The following is a 7,294-nucleotide window of genomic DNA, read 5'->3' on the forward strand; positions in this document are numbered from 1 at the left end:
AATGTATCTTGAACCAAAGTGTTGGTAAGGGGCAAAGAGTATTATACGAAGCTTTTATAAATACCGAAATTATAAAAACTAGTGGGACGGAAGAGCACGAATTGGAAAAATACAATGTAAGAATGAAAACTTTCGAAAAATCATATGTTTTCTTTAAAAGAGTTGATAAGATCATGCTATTTGTAGAAAGGACAATTTTCAGCACATTAAAGTTCTTCGTTTTTTATCATTATATCAAAACAGATATTGATCCGGATTTAAAACTTAGGCTTGGTATTTTAAAAGCTCTTGTTGAAAATTCCGAAAGAAACGCAATGAACTCCGGAAAATTGTTTAAAAAGCTTAGAAGTCATATTATGGATTCCTCTTTTATCATGAAATTTCTTAAAAAGCCTGAAACTACAAACTACATGTTTAAGGATTTTAATTTTAAGAAAAATATAACTTTTCGCAATTTTTCTTTGGAGGTCAGAGATAAGCCGCTATTTCATACAATTAACATAAGCATCAAAAAGGGGGAAAAGGTGGCGATATTAGGCAGAAACGGAGCTGGAAAATCATCACTTTTAAGGTCGTTGCTCAAATTAAACGAATACAGCGGTGATATTTTATTCGATGATCTAAATATCCTTGATTTACAGACTAAAAAGTACCGAGAATTATTTAGTTACGTTCCTCAAAATGTATTTCTTTTTGACGAGACCATACTATATAACATGCGATACGGCACTAAAGATGTTTCAGAAGAAAGTGTTTATGCGGCTTCAAAGATTCTGAATATACACGAATCGATTGCAAATATGAAAGATGGCTATGATACAAAGGTGGGGGAAAACGGTTGTAAATTGAGCGGAGGGGAAAGGCAAAAAATATTACTTGTTAGATCAATATTGCGTAAGTCCCCAATAATGATGTATGATGAACCAACTTCTAACTTAGATCTTGTTTCGGAAGATGATTTTCTGACATATTTGCTTAATGATGATGAAATAACTCTGATAACAACACTACATAACGAAAAACATTTGAATAAATTCGATAAAATTATAACGTTAGGGGAATATTCGGAATATAATCGGTATAAAAGAGGTAAAGATAAAATAATCGACGAAAATTCAATAAACTACTAATTTTCAATAGATTTATTTTCTTCTACAAAAATAAGGTTATTTATATTCAATTTTCATCTATTTTGAGGAACTATAACCCTTAGCTTTTGGCGATTTTTGTGTGTTTAAATTATTTTTAACGTTAAACCAGTGACTGCTGATTTTTATATTTAATACTATCAATTAGGGTAAAAATAATGTTTTACGTATGGTTGCAAAGATTAGAAAAATTCTTATTTCTCCATCACACCAAATAGTAATATAATATTCAATTCAAATATACATTATATAACCATTAAATATTTTAATTTTCTTGTTATGAAATATTAGGCACCATTATAATATACATAGAGAAGGTTATCATGCATTTATCATTCCAAAACGGACATATTTTCATATGATTATATCAGAATCTAGTTAATGTGTATATGGTTTATTTATATTTCAAAAAATTTATTGGTACATTTTACAACAAAATTTATTTTAATACTAGATCTTTATATTTTTCAAAATATAGGGGCTTTAACATATGCCGGTCCTACTATTATTTATAAAAAAAATTATTATTTACTTAAAAATGAATAATAATCATGCAACAATATCAGGTAATAAGAAAGACGAAATTTTGAAATTAACAAATAAAAGCAAAAAGCACTATATATAAGATTTTATTGATGCATAAATAAATCAAATTTAAAAATAATGTGTGATCGACTGATTTAAAATAAAATTAAGAATTGTGGCAATAAAATACAATGTAAATGCCTGTATTGTATAAGATTCAAAATATTAGCGACGATAATTTAGAGAAAAGAAATTGCTTTTTGGATAATTTACGTTTAGTGCCTTTTTTATATTACTTAAAAGATTTTTTAAAATATGTGAAAAAACAGCAATTTACCTTTTGTTTTTTACGTTACTCGCTCTGTAAATTTTTTCTTAAATTTTATTCAAGTAAACATATTTTGTTACAAGAAAATTTATTTTAAATATTTAAGATGCCAGCATAGTAATAGCATCTTCTCGATTAAGAATTGAATGCAATAGATCAATTATTTTCTTTTGTGGCACCTCCATGCGTTTTATTTTAAGTAATGATTTGTATAATGAATCAAGATATCCGTTAACTAATCAAATTGAATGTAATTTTAAGTTCAGGTGGCTTCTTGATTGTGTTTAGCGCGGTTTTAGAGAACAATAATGCCTCTTATTATTTCGATATCAAATTTATGATTGTTTTTCATATGTACTTGGGAGTTAGAAATAATTGTTAATCTTCTAATTTCCTGTAGCTCTCCAAAAACAGTAGATTGTATTTTTAAACTTAACTTTTTTCAGATAAAGACATAATTTTGAAGGTTCACCATTGCATATTGCTGGAGTTCTATTATTTCTAATCTTGTAGAAGATGCAAAAATAAACTTTTAATTTATAATTATAATCAAGTATTCTCTAAATTCATTTTCTTTATTTTTTTGACTGATTTATCAAACAACTACAAGCTCAATATGATCTGTTCAAATCCTACTTCTATAAATATTATAGCTATTTTTTCTCCAATTTATTTATGTCTATTTTTTAGGATATGAATAAAGTATTTCGCTTGGGAAATAAGAAATCTTGTAATTCGTATCTAAATCATCGATCGCCTCAGATATTGCCCATTATTTTTACTCTTCCAATAAATAATTTGAAGGATGGTTCTTAGTTGAATAATCGGGATCTGAAAAAAATCATAAAATCATTAATATAAGGTTTTCAAGTGTATTTAAATCAAAGAAAAATATAAATAGACTTTAAATTTGTTATATTTAATCTACTTATGAGTATATTAAAAGCTTCGTATTAACAATTTATTTTTCTTTTTTTTCTTGATTTTATTGCTTATAACACCTACTGCTCTTATATTAGTATACATCTGTGTGTATAATATTCACAATACTGGGATTTATCGGTGAAACTGCTTCAATCTAAAAACTGCATTATATCAAACTATCTACAATCATACAACGGATTTTGCAAGCACACTTTCTTCGAAAATTCTGTCTCTACCACGAATGATGCGAAGATTTATTGATATAAAAAATATTTTATGCATTAAGTATTTTAAACGGTGATATTTCTCTTTATTCGAAATTAAGAAAGAATTAATGTTTTTAATTTTAGCACATCATTCGGTTTACGGCTTCTTGAAACTCTCCAACATACCAATAATGACTTAAATTACTTGTATTTGTTTTCTAAAATCTATTCTAGTTGTTTAAAAGTCATAATCAAGTGTATTTTTAAATCAAAAAGCTTTTTTTAGGGAGAATGGTCTACCAGAATTTTCTGTATCCTTTGCAGTATTGTGGCATTAAATTATTGTTCAATATTTTTTTAATTTCTTTCAGGTGGTGAATTTAAACCTTCAATTTTATTAATTAAAGATTTGAGGTCGATTATTTACCAAACTGACCATTGACACTATTTATATCTTATATAAATCTAATAAAAAGCAGCTTATACTTTTTCATCTACATCGAATCTTTTTCTTCAATGCAAAACTCCGTCTGTAAAAAAAACTGTGAATTAAAGACTTCAATAACCGTGTTGAAATAATTAAAAAACTGCTATAGGATCGATTTGCCCTTATTAATATATTTCTTATCATAATAATTTATTTTATTGAATCGAATTGAGCAATTATGTATTGCTTTCTGGAGAATTCTTAATGTCTTTAGCAAGAAAATACATGCTAAAATAATTGCCACCACAAATAGAAAAAAAAGTTAGATATTTTAAAATAAATTTTTCTTTTCTTCTTAAAATATTATCATTAGTGATGAAAAAATATAATAATAATGATAATTAACCCACATATCAACTCAAAATTTCTCTTTGCTTATAATTTTCAGATATCAATAATATTATTTGAATTTTTAGATTACCTTATCTAATTATAACATTAAAAAACATATATATCCTATCTTTTTACTCTAAAAATGAGTAGTTTTTATTATTTTACATATTTTTTATATATCACAGTGTGCGCATATGAACAAATAGAATAATCATAATGTAAATTTTTTATTCTAATAATAAATACAATATTTAATTTTATATTCACGATCACAGAAAAAAATTATAATCAAATTTTTAATATCCAGAACTAAAAACGTTCTAAATAATTCGGCAATATAAACTAGCATTCAATAACAAAAATTGATACAGGTACAATACTATATATCTATTTTGAACTAAATATTTTCAAATTTATGGATTTAGAAATAGATGTAGCATAAAATTACAAAATAATGCTAAAACTATTTCCTAATAAAGACAAAAATTAAAAAAAAATTAGTGGTTTGGAATCTAGAGCGTAACAATATATTGCTATAACCCATATTAACGTTTCTATCCTTTATGCCAAACATTTTATACTTAATTTATTCTTTACTTGTTTTAAACTTAAAATTTTACATTTTTTTCAATAATAAATATTAAATCATTATACGCTTATTAAGAAACTAATTATCTTTTTAATCTTATTTTCAAAACTCTAGCTGTTACAAGAACAAAAAATTCTGCCCTCATTTAAGATAAAGCATTTAAGAAAACATTAGACAATGGTATTTTTAACAGAATAACATAATTAGCTACAGCTAGATATTTAATCTATGTTTATGGATTAAAATAGTGGGAATTTATTTAAGTATAATTTACCTACAAATATATTATGCAAGATGTCGATATCATATACTAAAACTTATTTTAAAGACATATGTAATTAAAAGCAATTTTTATTTTTAATGTATAAAAACAATGGTTCTTACTGTTATTAAGTATTCAATGTTGATTTCCCATGTATTATTATGAGGAATTAAAAATTAGCATTCACCTTTCCTTCTTTTTTATTGAAATTTATATAAGATCTAAGTTTTTGTATGTTTCAAAATATAATATTGAAATGTGCAGTTTCGTTTTTCAGGTAATCTCGCTGATCATATAAAGGTTGTTATTAAAAACTAAATAGTTTGTATGTTTTAAATGTCGATATCCAGAAAATTTAAATTATCGAAATGTTGAAAATAAGTCACAGAAATAGAACCGTGTCTTCTTGTTGATACACTATAATATGATACCAAAAATTGGCAAATCTTTTTGTATACAAAATTTAAAGAGCGCATGTTATAAAATGACTAGTAATGTAGGTAACATATGTATAAACTCATATTTATCATGTGTGTGAATATATTAATTTATATCGTCACTGTTTTATGAGGTACTTCACCGCATGCTTAGTTTATTTTTGAAAAGACCATATAAAATGACATATAGTGAGAAAAAAAGTTGGTTCTTTTAATTACAAAACTAATTACTTTACTAGTTTCCATAAAAAGCAAATAAATGATTTTCTAATAGATAAAAAACGAACATAAAATATTTTATAAAGCGAAATTATAATTAAAAATTGTACTTTACCTTCAAAACAGATAAAAATTTTTTTAATATAAATTTAAAATAAACTTGCATCCTTTATAAAATATTTTACATGCTGAGTATGGCAGGTTGTAGTATTACATATATTTTCTTAATTTGAACAATTTTAAAATCAAAAAAGAAACAAATTTATCGTTAAAACTCTAAATTTATAAGAAAAAACCTTATTTGTGCCATAATATTGCACCCGTGTATTTATTTCTAAGCATTACGACTTTGTTTGATTCGTTATGTTTTAATTTTGCGGTTAAAGAATTGATTTAATCATATTGATTCGGTGCAATAAAAAAATTTCAATTTTAAATTACTTCATTTTATATAACTTAATAGATGATAAAAAGCTATTGGGCCATGATAGTTTATTGAGAATATGTAATGGTCATGGGATTCTAAGTGGTGTTAAAAAGATAAAATTTGAGCAAAATAATTTAATATCCCTTCCATTAATATTCGTGCTTAGAAAATATTATGGTATTATAACTGATATCATAATTTCATACTTCTAAGTTTAGGATTACAAATTTCGCTATGTAGTCATTAAATTACGTCATAATTTTTATGAGCTTTTATTTGAGAAAAGTACAGATGCATTTTTATAGAACTACAAAAATTTAAGTTACATATGCCGATTTAATACGTTCACAACTTTATAATGTTTACTTAAAAAACATTGGAAATTTTAATATTTAACTTGATCTAGCGGCTATAGTCGGTAAAGGAAGGCAAAGTGTCTTATAAGACTTCGAATATTGCAGATAAATGACTATAATTAGTTATAAATTAGCCCATATACATTGAAGAATTTATCATTTCCTTTTATAAACTTCCTTATATAAGACCATGCATTTTTAGAATAAATGAAATAAGTATAAATATATTCTCAAAAATATAATATTCATTCTGATTTATTGCGCAAATATGCTATAAATATCAGTATTTTGTTAGTAATATAATCTTAAGCGAAAAAAATCAATTCATAATTTTTTTTACTTAGCGTGAATAGGCAGAAAGGCAAAAGTCTGATATAATTTTTTCGAACAGTGTTTTTATAAAAGAATAAAATTGGTTCCTAAATACTATAAAGGCATTCTTAATTCTTGTTTTCATTTTCTTTTTTGGAGGAGAGCCAAAAAATTGTTGTATCTTAATATCGTAGCAAATACAATCAGTCAATTATTGGATTTAAGGATTTTTTATCAAATAAGACTGGTGAAAAAATTATGTATAAACGAGTCTGTATTTTAACTATATGAGACCATGAAGCTTTTCTAACCTAAATAATAATGTTTTTGATATTCCTAAATCTGTTTATATAAATTTTTATTTCATATTCGCTCAAATATCCTGTGAAAATATGCTTCCCATAAATTTATTTATTCAAAAATTCATTTATTAATCCAATTGTGATACATTTATACAAAATTAAAATGATGAAGTTGGCGAATGAAAGTACTTTCTAATATTTTGTACCTTCGAATCCATGTAATTCACAATGTTTCTGCGCAATTCTGGAAATAACTTTCCCGGATCATATTTTGTGAAATAATAAAGATGAGTAGAATGAAAAAAATGAATGAACAGCTTTTTTTTATATACATTAAAAAAATACAGCAAATTGCGTTTTAAAATTGAAATGTTAACAATAAAGACATATAAAATTAATATGTTTAAAAAGCACTGGCGTTTTTGAATCGTTTTCTGTG

Source organism: Rhyacophila brunnea, unplaced genomic scaffold, assembly GCF_057557595.1.
Source record: "Rhyacophila brunnea isolate RB1 unplaced genomic scaffold, BYU_Rbru_1.0 scaffold_35, whole genome shotgun sequence".
Classification (NCBI taxonomy): Eukaryota; Metazoa; Arthropoda; class Insecta; order Trichoptera; family Rhyacophilidae; genus Rhyacophila; species Rhyacophila brunnea.